The 12,800-nt window shown below is 46.1% G+C and overlaps 1 long non-coding RNA gene across 1 annotated transcript; it reads right to left on the reverse strand.

The window, feature by feature from the left end:
• Positions 1–4,203: 4,203 nt before the first annotated feature.
• On the reverse strand, positions 4,204–12,773 carry LOC112129079 (uncharacterized). Its single transcript, XR_008513550.2, has 4 exons — positions 12,437–12,773; positions 6,802–6,945; positions 6,429–6,544; positions 4,204–5,848 (listed from the first exon to the last, which is right to left on the reverse strand). It is a non-coding gene; the product is annotated as an uncharacterized LOC112129079 (long non-coding RNA).
• Between the last annotated feature and the right edge of the window lie 27 nt (positions 12,774–12,800).

The raw sequence follows: 12,800 nt of genomic DNA on the forward strand, positions 1-12,800 counted from the left end.
TTGCAATTTCATTTAGTGATTTGAAGAAAAGTAGGAGGTGCTATATGAATGTCTAATGAAGGTATAACCTGGAAAGTGATAACATCTGGACTGAGTTCTGACAGATGAGTAGAAGTTAACCTGGCCTAGGAGCCAGCAGGAATGGGCCTGGCAGAATGCAGAGGACGTGCAAAGGCCCTGTGGCAGAAGGGAGATGGTGAGTACAAGGGACTAAGAGGGTCAATGAGGCTGGAACAGAGGGAGAAGAGAGGGAAAAGTGAGGCAGGAGAAAGGGTTGAGGTACCCAGGCAGGGCCCTGTAAGCCATGTTGAGGAATTTTGTCTCCATCTTAAGGGCATTGGGCAGTCACTGAAGAGTCTTAAGCAATGGTGCTTGGGCAAGTTGACATGTTCAGATTTAAACTTCCAAACAATCACCGTGGCTGTTGCACAGAAAGACAATCAGAGGGCACAGAAGGGCTGGTGGAGGCCAGCTAGAAGGCCATTGCAGTAGAGCTAGTAGGGGAGGTAGTGCTGTCAATGGCAAGAAGCAGGCAAATTAGACAGCTATTTAGGAGGTAACGTTTAACAGATACTGACTGGTAATGGGCTGGGGACATACAAACATGCAAACTTTATGAAAGCCTACACAGGGACAGACAGATGCATGCATGCAGCCTCTGTGAACATGTTTCAGGCCGGGCGCGGTGGCTCATGCCTGTAATCCCAGCACTTTGGGAGGCTGAGTCGGGCGGATCACCTGAGGTCGGGAGTTCGCGACCAGCCTGACCAACACGGAGAAACCCCGTCTCTACTAAAAATAAAAAATTAGCTGGGCTTGGTGGCAGGCACCTATAATCCCAGCTACTCAGGAGGCTGAGGCAGGAGAATCGCTTGAACCTGGGAGGTGGAGGTTGCGGTGAGCCAAGATCACGCCATTGCACTCCAGCCTAGGCAACAAGAGTGAAACACCATCTCAAAAAAAAAACAAAAAACAAAAAACAAAAAACAAAGCAAAGAAACAAAAAAACATGTTTCATTCGTAAACTGGGGGTTGATAAGATTCTATATGAGCACGCAGCATGGATACCATGAAGCCTGATGACACACTAATGAGTGATGTCCATTATTTATACCAAGAGGCTCCTTATTATATACTTCCAACTTAGCACTGACCCACATCTCCTCCCTGGCCTATTGGTACCACCATTCATTAGCAAGTTTGCCCAAAGATAAGGGAGCTCAAGATCCAAGATGAGATGAGAGATAAAAGCCACCAGGAGCACACAGCCACATCAGGGCAGAAAAAGAGGGCGGGGGCCTGGGCAGGGAGAAAGGTGCCTGCCTGCTCTCCTGGCTTGGGCCAGGTCCAGTGCTGAGATAAAATGGGCAGCAGGCAGACCCCAGCAGAACCAGGCTGCTCTTTTTAAATGTCTTTTCTTTTATTAAAAACTTTATTATAGCAGGCGCAGTGGCTCACTCCTGTAATCCCAGCACTTTGGGAGGCCCAGATGGGCGGATCATGAGGTCAGGAGATCGAGACCATCCTGGCTAACACGGTGAAACCCCGTCTCTACTAAAAATACAAAAAATTAGCCGGGCGTGTTGGCGGTCGCCTGTAGTCCCAGCTACTCAGGAGGCTGAGGCAGGAGAATGGCGTGAACCTGGGAGGCGGAGCTTGCAGTGAGCCGATTGTGCCACTGTACTCTATCCTGGGGGACGGAACGAGACTCCCTCTCAAACAAACAAACAAAAAAAACAAAAAACTTTATACTTTATTATAGAAGAAAAACGTGTTTACTTAGAAACTTTTCTAAATTTTCTAAAACATGGACAAGCACAGTGGCTCACGCTTGTAATCCCAGCACATTGAGAGGCCAAGGTTGGGAGCTCGAGACCAGCCTGGGCAACATGGTGAAACCTCATCTCTACTAAAAATACAAAAAATTAGCTGGGCATGGTGGCACGTGCCTGTAATCCCAGCTACTCGGGAGGCTGAGGCAGAAGAATGTCTTGAGCCCGGGAGGCGGAGGTTGCAGTGAGCCTAGATTGTGCCACTGCACTTCAGCCTCGGCGACAGAGCAACACTCTGTCTCAAAAAAAAATTTTTTTTAAACATTCAAAATTTCCCATAATCCCACCAGACAAAAACCACCACCACTAACATTCTGACAAGTTTCTTTCTTGTCTATTTTTTTCTAGTCTTTATATATATATAAATAATATTATATATATTATATATATAAATAATATAATATATATTATATATATAAATAATATATATAATATATATATAAATAATATATATATTATATATTATATATATAAATAATATATATATTATATATTTTATATATAAATAATATATATATTATATATTTTATATATAAATAATATATATTATATATATAAATATTATATATATTACATATATTTTATATTTATATATTATATATATTTTATATTTATATATTATATATATTATATTTATATATTATATATAATTATATATATTATATATATTTATATATATTTTATATATATATATATATTTTTTTTGAGATGGAGTCTTGCTCTGTCACCCAGGCTGGAGTGCAGTGGTGTGATCTCAGCTCACTTCAACCTCTGCCTCCCCAGTTCAAGCTATTCTCCTGCCTCAGCCTCCCAAGTAGCTGGGATTACAGACAACTGCCACCATGCCCAGCTAATTTTTGTATTTTTAGCAGAAACGGGGTTTTACCATGTTGGCAGGGTGGTCTCAAACTCCTGACCTTAGGCGATCTGCCCTCCTCGGCCTCCCAAAGTGCTGGGATTATAGGCGTGAGCCACTGCACCCGGCCGTCTATGCATATATATTTAACATAGTTAAATACCACATACAGTTATTTGGAAAACTTTTAAATTAGTATGATTACTCAAGAAATGAATTTTTAAAAAGATGTGCTCATTGTGGAAAACTCTAAAATACAAATGAATAAAGTATAAATTATCTGTTTGGTGTATTTATTTTCCATTTTTTTCACATATTGTTTGGGTTTTCACAAAATTAGATCATTTTCTAACATGAATTTTATAACTTCATATATTTTGGTTACATTTTATGTCATTAAGTAGTTGTATTTATTTATTTTTTGAGACAGGGTCTTACTCTGTCGCCCAGGCTGGAGTGCAGTGGTATGATCTCAGCTCACTGCAACCTCTGCCTCCCAGATTCAAGTAATTCCCCCGCCTCCTGATTTCTGGGATTACAGGCACATGCCACCATGTCCAGCAAATTTTTGTATTTTTGTATTTTTTTTTTTTTTTTTTTGAGACAAAGTCTCGCTCTTGTCCCTCAGGCTGGAGTGCAATGGCGTGATCTCGGCTCCCTGCAACCTCCACTTCCCATGTTCAAGCGATTCTCCTGCCTCAGCCTCCCGAGTAGCTGGGATTACAGGCGCCTGCCACCACGCCCAGCTAATTTTTGTATTTTTAGTAGAGATGGGGTTTCACCATGCTGGCCAGGCTGGTCTACAAACTCCTGACCTCAGGTGATCTGCCCACCTCGGCCTCCCAAAGTGCTGGGATTACAGGCATGAGCCACCACGCCCCGCCTATTTTTGTATTTTTGTAGAGACGGGGTTTCACCATGTTGGCCAGGCTGGTCTTGAATTCCTGACCTCAGGTGATCCGCCCGCCTTGGCCTCCCAAAGTGTTGGGATTATAGGCGTGAGTCACTGTGCCTGGCCTAAGTAGTTTTATATACATCTTTTATTAACACTGCAGTTATTCAAAATTTGGACCATGACTCAGAGTAAGGAATTTAATATCACAATGTACACATGTACATATATAAAGCTAAATTTCTTATGAGGCAAAACTTGTCCTTACTCTGATATTTTTCATTCTATTTCATTTTATTTTGTCTTTTCAAATGCCACTGGCAAATCCCTTTACCGTTTTTAAAACTCACTAATGAATCCCAACCTGTTCTATTAGAGGTGATTCCATGATTTAGTCACTCAGTCCCATCTTTGGATATATGGATTGCCACCAATTTGCCATTATAAATAGTGTTCCTCTGCTGAACACTTTTGTAACTATTTCTTTGTTAGCATCCATGATTTCCCTTAAGAGAAGTTTATAGACGTAGAACTACAAAGTCAAAGAATGTGCAAAATTGTAAGAGGCTTGATATTTATGGCCATATTAGTTCCCTAAAAGGTTGACTAAGTAAATGGTTTATAGTTTGATATCCTAATTTTTTCAGTGAATGCATTCTAAAATTTAACAGCTTGAAACAATAAGCATTTATTATATCACTGTTTTAGTAGGGGGGATTCTGGGAGTAGATCAGCTGGGCCCCCCAGCTCAGGGACTGCAGTCAAGGTGTCAGCCAGCACTATAGTCACCTCAAGGTTCAAGAGCAGGAGGTCCACTTCCAGGCTCACTCACAAGGGTGTTGGCAGGTCTCAGGTCCCCAGATGCTGTTGGCTAGAGACATTGGATCCTGCCATGCAGGCCTCTCTGGAGGCTTACTTATCACATGGCACCTTGCTTCCACCACACCAAGGGCACTGAGAGAGAGAGAGACAAAGAGAGAGAAAGTTACAGTCTTTGTAACCAAATCCAGGAAGTGACATCCTATGACTTTTGCTTGATTCTATCCATTAGAAGCAAGTCACTAGGTCCAACTACACTCAAGGAGAGGAAATTATACAAGGCATGAGTACCAGGAGGTATGGATCACTGGGAACCATTTAGAAGCAACCTACCGCAATGGAATATTGTGAGCATTTTTTTCAAATGTTTAATATTTTTAATAATGAAAACATTTGAAATTTATTCTCTCAGCAATTTTGAAATGTACAGTACTCAATTATTAGTTATATTTGCCATGTACAATAGATCTCAAACAAAAATATCAAACTTCCTCCTGAGGCATTGTATCCTTTCATTATCACCTCCCTGTACCCTCCACCCTCATGTGAGCATTTCTGACATTAGAATACTCCTCAAATTCTGACATTAGAATATTCCTCAAAAATAACCCTTTAGGACACAGGGAGGGGAACAACACACACTGGGGCCTGTGGGGTAGGTTGGGGGGAGAGAGAGCATCAGGATAAATAGTTAATGCATGCAGGGCTTAATACCTCGGTGATGGGCTGATAGGTGCAGCAAACCACCATGGCACATATTTACCTATGCAACAAACCTGCACATCCTGCACATGTACCCCAGAACTTAATAAAATAAAATAAAATAAAATAAAAACAGGATGGGCGCGGTGGCTCATGCCTGTAATCCCAGCACTTTGGGAGGCCGAGGTGGGTGGATCACCTGAGGTTGGGAGTTCCAGACTAGCCTGACCAACATGGAGAAACCCCATCTCTACTAAAAATACAAAATTAGCCGGGCATGGTGGCGCATGCCTGTAACCAGCTACTCAGGAGGCTGAGGGAGGAGAATTACTTGAAGCCAGGAGGCGGAGGTTGCAGTGAGCTGAGATCGAGCCATTGCATTCCAGCCTGGGCAACAAGAGCAAAACTCCATCTCAAAAAAAAAAAAAATACCCCTTTAAGGGCTGTTAAAAGAAAATCCATAGCCAAATTAGGCCAGGCACGGTGGCTCACGCCTGTAATCCCAGCACTTTGGGAGGCCGAGGTGGGCAGATCACCTGAGGTCAGGAGTTTGAGACCAGCCTGACCAACATGGAGAAACCCCGTTTCTACTAAAAATACAAAATTAGCCAGGTGTGGTGGTGCATGCCTGTAATCCCAGTTACTCAGGAGGCTGAGGCAGGAGAATCACTTGAACCCAGGAGACGGAGGTTGTAGTGAGCCGAGATCGCGCCATTGCACTCCAGCCTGGGTGACATGAGCAAATTTCTGTCAAAAAAAAAAAAAAAAAATACATAGCCAAATTAAATTTAAGAGTTTAATTTAGCAAAGTACGATTGGTAAATTGGGCAGCATTCTGAGCCAGAGTGGGCTCAGAGATTTATGGGCAGAATAAGGAAAGTGATGTACAGAAAATGGAAGTGAGGGACAGAAACAGCCAGATTGGTTACAGCTCAGTGTTTGCCTTATTTGAAGAGGGTTTGAACAGCTGGCCCCTTTTGATTGGCCAAAACTTGGTGTTTGGCACAAGGGTAGATTACAGGCTGTTTACATCTCCATTTAGGTGATAGTTCACTATGTACAGAGAAACTTTTAGGTCAAACTTAAAATATGTAAGGAGGCTAAATTTGATTTAACAGAGCTGTAGCAGTATCTGAGAGGGGATGTCTTTTTAAAATAAAAGTTAAATTGGCTGGGCACAGTGGCTCACACCTGTAATCCTAATACTTTGGGAGGCTGAGGCAGGAGGATGGCTTGAGCCCAGAAGTTAGAGACCAGCCTCAGCAATATGGTGGGACCCCATCTCTACAAAAAATTTACAAAATTAATCGGGTGTGGTGGCACATACCTGTGGTCTCAACTACTCGGGAGGCTGAGGTGGGAGGATCGCTTGAACTAGGGAGGTCGAGGCTGCAGTGAGCTATGGTTGTGCCACAGCACTCCAGCTGGCAACAGAGCGAGACCCTGTCTCAAAAAAATCATTTTTTTCTGCATAATGAATTAGTGGGCTTTTACTTAGATTATTAAAACTAAAGTTTATTCTGTATATATTATCTGTTTCAGTTATTATTGACACATAAACCACCCCCAAAATTTAAAAGCTTAAAACAGAAACAGCCATTTATTTGCTCATGATTCTGTAACTTGGGCAGGGCTTGGCAGGGTCAGCTAGTCTCTGTTAAGGTAACTTGACTGGGGCTAAAGATGCAAGATGGCCTCACCCAGCTTCTCAGTTGGGGGTGGGCGTGGCTGGAAGACAGCAGGCCCTTCCCTTTTCCTTTAGAGTCTCTCATCCTCCAGGGCCTCATTGTCTTCAGGTGCTATCTCTCTCATGCAGCACAAACTTCTTTACATCACAGCTGGCTCTAAAAGGGAAAAACAATGCTACAAGATTTCATAAGGCCTGGAAGTCACAGGGCCCCACTTCTGCTAGGTCCAACTGGTCAAAGCAAGTTCCAGATTCAAAGAGAAGGAAAGTAAAAGACACCTTCTAGTGGGAGAAGCAGCATGCACACCCAGGAATGGGAGGCACTGTCGGTGGCCACATTTGTAGACAATCCACCAGTCCTACCTACAGAAACTGCCAGACCACATCCACAACAAGGCAGTCAGTGTTCCTCCTCTAGTAGTGGTGTAAGAACTGAATATTCTCATCAAATCATCCACTCCTTAGAGCAATGATTGGTATTTGTGATGTGGCAAATAGGAATGGAGCCTGTGGCACAGAGCTTTTCCCAAGCTTGCAGTGGGAAAGTGAACTACACGGCCTAAGAAAAGAGTGAGTATGGCCTAAGAAAAAAGCCACATAGCCTTGGCCGGGCACGGTGGCTTATGGCTGTAATCCCAATACTCTGGGAGGCCGAGGTGGGCAGATCATTTGAGGTCAGGAGTTTAAGATCAGCCTGGGCAACATGGTGAAGCCCCATCTCCACCAAAAAATAAAAAAAATAGCCAGACATGGTGGCAGGCACCTGCAGTCCTAACTACTTGGGAGGCTAAGGCAAGAGAATCACTTGAACCTGGGAGGCGGAGGTTGCAGTGAGCCAAGATCATGCCACTGCACTCCAGCCTGGGTGACAGAGCGAGACTCCATCTTGAAAAGAAAAGAAAAAAGAAAAGAAAAAAAGAAAAGAGAAGAGTGAACTCCCCTTGGGCCCACAGTATAGAATTAAAAAACAATATCATTTGCAAATACTTTGCAGGAAGGCAGCTCAAATCAAGGAAAGGGCCTAAGATTGGCAGTCAAGAGACCTGAGGTCTGGAGCTGGCCCTGTGTCTATGAACAAACCAAGGCCAAATCTCTGGACCTCAGTTTGCTGTATGTAAGGGGAAGGGTTTTTTAATTTTTAATTTTATTTAATTTTATTTTTTGAGCTGGAGTCTCGCTCTGTCGCCAGGCTGGAGTGCAGTGGCACGATCTCGGCTCAGTGCAATCTCCGCCTCCCGGATTCAAGCAATTCTCCTGCCTCAGCCTCCCGAGTAGCTGGGACTACAGGCACGCGCCACCATACCCAGCTAATTTTTGTATTTTTAGTAGAGACGCGGTTTCACCATGTTGGCCAGGATGGTCTCAATCTCTTGACCTCGTGATCCACCCACCTTGGCCTCTCAAAGTGCTGGGATTACAGGCGTGAGCCACCGTGCCCTGCTGGGTTGTTTTTCAAAATTTATTTTTTCAGACACTATGTTGCCCAGGCTGGTCTCGAACTCCTGACCTCAAGCAATCCTCCTGCCTTGGCCTCCCAAAGTGTTGGGACTACAAGCGTAAGCCACGGTGCCCAGCCAGGGGAAGGGTTTTAGCTGAGTCTCCTCTGACAGCTCTGACACTCTCTGCCTAAGCAAATACTGAACTTCATGAGTCGGTCCAGGGAACAGTTGGCTCTGTACACTCTGCCAGAGAAGTTCTTGGGGATGACTGAGGGTCTGAACAGGTGAGGGACAGATGAAGGCAGGGCTGGAGGAGGGAACCACATGGCAGTGTGCAGGGTGGCCTGGAGTTCCATCAGGAAGCTGGCACAGAGCCTAGATTAAGGGCAGCAGTGGGAACAGACAAGAGATGGATGTGAGTGATTACCAAGGAAGACTGTCATTAAATATGGTATGTTGAGGTCATCACGGTGTGTCTCTCTCTTCATTATGGAAGCATCCCATGTTCACTGAAGGGATCTTGGAAAATATTTTTAAAACTAGAAAGAAGAAATGTTATCCTACAGTCTCACCATTCAAATACCATCACTTTCACTACTTTGATGGCATACCTTATAGTCTTTCTTCTCTTCACATGTAGTTTTTCTTATTAGTATGTAAGAAGCAGCATAAGGTAGTATGGAAAGTATGCCTTTTAATGTCATAAAGACTTCAGATACAATCCTGGCTCTGTCACTTTTTTAAAAGAATCATTTCGACTTTTATTTTGTTTACTTATTTTTGAGACAGGGTCTAGTTCTTTCACCCATGCTGGAGTGCAGTGGCATGATCATAGCTCACTGCAACCTTGACCTCCCCGGCTCAAGCAATCCCCCCACCTCAACCTCCTGAGTAGCTGGTACTACAGGCATGCTCCACTATGCCTGGCTAATTTTTTGTATTTTTTTTTTTTATAGAGACGGGGTCTTGCCATGTTGCCCAGGCTGGTCTTGAACTCCTGGGCTCAAGCAATCCTCCCACATTGGCCTCCCAAAGTGCTTGGATTACAGACATGAGCCATTGCTCCTGGCCTCAACTTTTATTTTAGATTCAGTGGGTACATGTGCAGGTTTGTTACATGGGTATAGGGTTTGGGGTACAGATGAGCCTGTCACGCAGGTAGTGAGCATATGACCTAAAAGGTTGTTTTTCAGCCCACGCTCCCCACGCTCCCCTCCCTCCTTCTCTCTTCTGGTAGTCCTCAGTGTCTATTGTTCCATCATTATGTCCATGTGTACTCAGTGCTTAGCTCCCATTTATAAGTGAGAATATGTGGTATTTGGTTTTCTGTTCCTGCCTTAATTTGCTTAGGATAATGGCCTCCGGCTGCATTAGTATTGCTGGAAAGGACATGATTTTGTTAATTTTATGGCTGCATAGTATTCCATGGTATGTATGAAGTACATTATCTTTATCCAATCCATCACTGATGGCCATCTGGGTTGATTCCATGTCTTTGCTATTGTGAATAGTGCTGTGATAAACATACAAGTGCAGGTGTCTTTTTGGAAAAACAATATATTTTCCTTTGGGTATATACACAGTAATAGGATTGCTGAGTTGAATGGTAGTTCTAAGTTTTTGAGAAATCTCCAAGCTGCTTTCCACAGTGGCTGAACTGATTTACATTCCCACCAACAATGTATAAGCGTTCCCTTTTCTCTGCATCCTCACCAGCATGTGTTTTTGTTGTTGTTGTTGTTGTCATTTCAAGTAACATTTATTGAGAACTCTTGGTGTCAAATGCTTTGTCTGCATTAACTCATTTAATCCTCATAAAAAACCCTATGAAGCCCCACTGCCCATTCAAGGAGACTAAGGCAGAGAGTTCAAATAACTTGCATAAGGCCACACGAATAGTAAGTGGCAGATACAAGAGCTAAACCCAGTAGTCTGAGTCTGAAGCTCACAAGTTCAACTTCTCTACAACCTGTCACCACTCTTCATTCACTACCTGACCTTGATGGAGTCAGTGAACCTTTCTGCAAAGTGGAAACAATTTTCAGAGTTGTCCTGAGAATTAGCAATCCTATGTCAAGTGCCTGGAGGGAAGACAGTGGGCATCTCAACAAATGGTGGATGCTCACCACTTGAAAGTGACTTATGGGTTTAGGCAAGTTGAATCTGAGGTGAGGGCAGAACTTCCAGATGAAGTCAGAATTGCAAGGGCCATAAAGCCCAGGGTTTAAGCACTGAAGCCATGGAGTTGGCCTGCCCGGGCTCCAATCCCTACTCTGCCGCTTCACTGCTGAATGACCTGACAAGTCAGTTTACCTGTCTGAGCCTGTTTGCTCATTTGTAAAATGGGGCTAAAAATACTACCTCCCTAGGTTTGTTTTGAGTATAGGGTAATATGTGGGCAGTGCTTAGGAACAGAGTTTGGGCATTGTCAGTGCTGAATTCATGTTGGTTTTTATAATGGTGTGTATAATGGATGTAATGATAAATTTATGGTGATGTAATATTACCATAAGGTAATAGTCCCCTGTATTAAGATTCTTGAGGTCAGGCGCAGTGGCTCACGCCTATAATCCTAGCACTTTGGGAGGCCGAGGTGGATCACCTGAGGTCAAGAGTTCGAGACCAGCCTGGCCAAAAAGGTGAAACCTGGTTTCTACTAAAAATACAAAAATTAGCTGGGCGTGGTGGTGTGCACCTGTAAGCCCAGCTACTTGGGAAGCTGAGGCAGAATTGCCTGAATCCGGAAGGCAGAGGTTGCAGTGAGCGGAGATCGTGCCATTGCACTCCAGCCTGGGTGACAAAGCGAGACTCCGTCTCAAAAAAAAAAAAAAAAAAAAAAAAAAGATTCTTGAATGTGTTAGCCATAGGGGGAAATCAAATCACAACAAAACCCTTTCTTCCCAGTGACTGCACAATCATTTTCTTCATTCCCAGCATACCATCATTGTTGTATATCCACCAGTGTGCCAGGATCTGTGGATAAACCCTAAAAACCCAGAGAAAGGGAGACAGGCCCCAGATTCCCACCCCAACACGCATTATGTGAGCAGCTGGAGGATGTTGCAGTTCAGCAAAATCCAAGGGTTGGCCACAGGATCTGCTAGGCAAAGCTGCTCTGGATGAGAAACTGGGAAGAATGTTCCTATTGGGTTGGGGGTTGTTAAGCCATCAGGAAAAGGTCTGGAATCTGTATTTTAAGAGAGCATGCTATGTGATTCCTCCAGCCCTGCCTTCATCCGTCTTTCATCTGTTCAGACCCTTGCCGTAGAGAATGGTCTCTTAAGAGTTTTTTACTCAGGAGGAGCAATGAGCTTGGCTTTAAGGAGTCCACTGTTTCGTGAAGGGCATTAACTCAGCTACTTGGTGAACTGGAACCTCCAGGCTTCCAAGGATGACATTTCCCCGGAAGAAAGTGGCCAGCAGCGTCCCCTTTGTGAAAGAGAGGAAGCCTGGGCTCCAGGGAAGGGGGCAACAGTCCAATGAGCCATAGCAGGGAATGGACCGAATTGCACATACAAGATGAGGAGGGGCCTTGAACAACAGGGAAGCCCCGTGGAGCACGCAGGGGAGCCTGGACGCGGGGAATCGCCTCCGTTTCTCACCCTGACAGCAGGGAGGGCTTCCCGGAGCTGACAGTGAGGCAGACATCCCGGATCCCAGTTATCACAGATGCAGCCACGCAACTTTTGGGTTCCCTTCCCGCCACGAAATGGAAATGATTTCCCGAGGGCCGGAAAGATCATTTGCATCCGGCCTCAGGTCTGGGGCTGGGAAAGCAGGCCCCGGCCGGAAAGGAAGACGGGAGGCCGCCGCCCCAGAGGCCGAAGCCCCGCGTCCCGGCCGCGTCCCCTCCCGGCTGGGGGATGCGCTTCGGGCGCGGGGTTCCCTCGCGAGGCTGGACTGGGTGGAGCCCGAGAGCCCCTCCGGGGAGCTGGCTGCCGGGGAGGCGCCGGGGCTGCGGGGCCGCGGGGTGGGCCGGGCCTGGAGCTCCGCGCTAGAGGCGGCCGCAGCGCACCTGGCGTGGGCGGGGCCGGCAGCGCAAAGGTGAATATCGGCCCCGCCCCGACGGCGCTGACTCAGTTTCACCAGAAACCAGGGGGAGAAGGCGGCCGAGCCCCAGCTCTCCGAGCACCGGGGCGGAAGCCGCGGCCCGAGCCGCGCAGGAAGCCGGGACCCGAACCTCGGCGGACCCGGCCCCACCCAACTCACCTGCGCAGGTAACCGGGGCCCCCGCGCGCAAGGCGGAGGCGCAGGCGGAGCGGGCTGGAGCATGTCCGGCCCTTTGTTCTGCGCTCGTGCGTGTGTCCGGGTACGTGAGCTCCCTAGCGGTCCGCCTGTCCGTCTGTCTGGCTGCCGGGTCCCTGGAGGGCGCGTGGGAGGGCCGGGCCTGTGCGCCCTCTTCGCTCCCGAGGTGCTCCGGTCCCTCCTCCCCGCCACCTCCTCCCGCCCGGCCCGCCTCCTCCAAAGTCTCCCGGGCTGATCAGATGTGTCTCTTCCTCTGTCCCCTCCCTTCTCTCAGGTCACCAGCACCCTCGGAACCCAGAGGCCCGCGCTCTGAAGGTTACCCCCCTGG

This window comes from Pongo abelii, chromosome 16 (genome assembly GCF_028885655.2).
Source record: "Pongo abelii isolate AG06213 chromosome 16, NHGRI_mPonAbe1-v2.0_pri, whole genome shotgun sequence".
NCBI classification, from domain to species: domain Eukaryota; kingdom Metazoa; phylum Chordata; class Mammalia; order Primates; family Hominidae; genus Pongo; species Pongo abelii.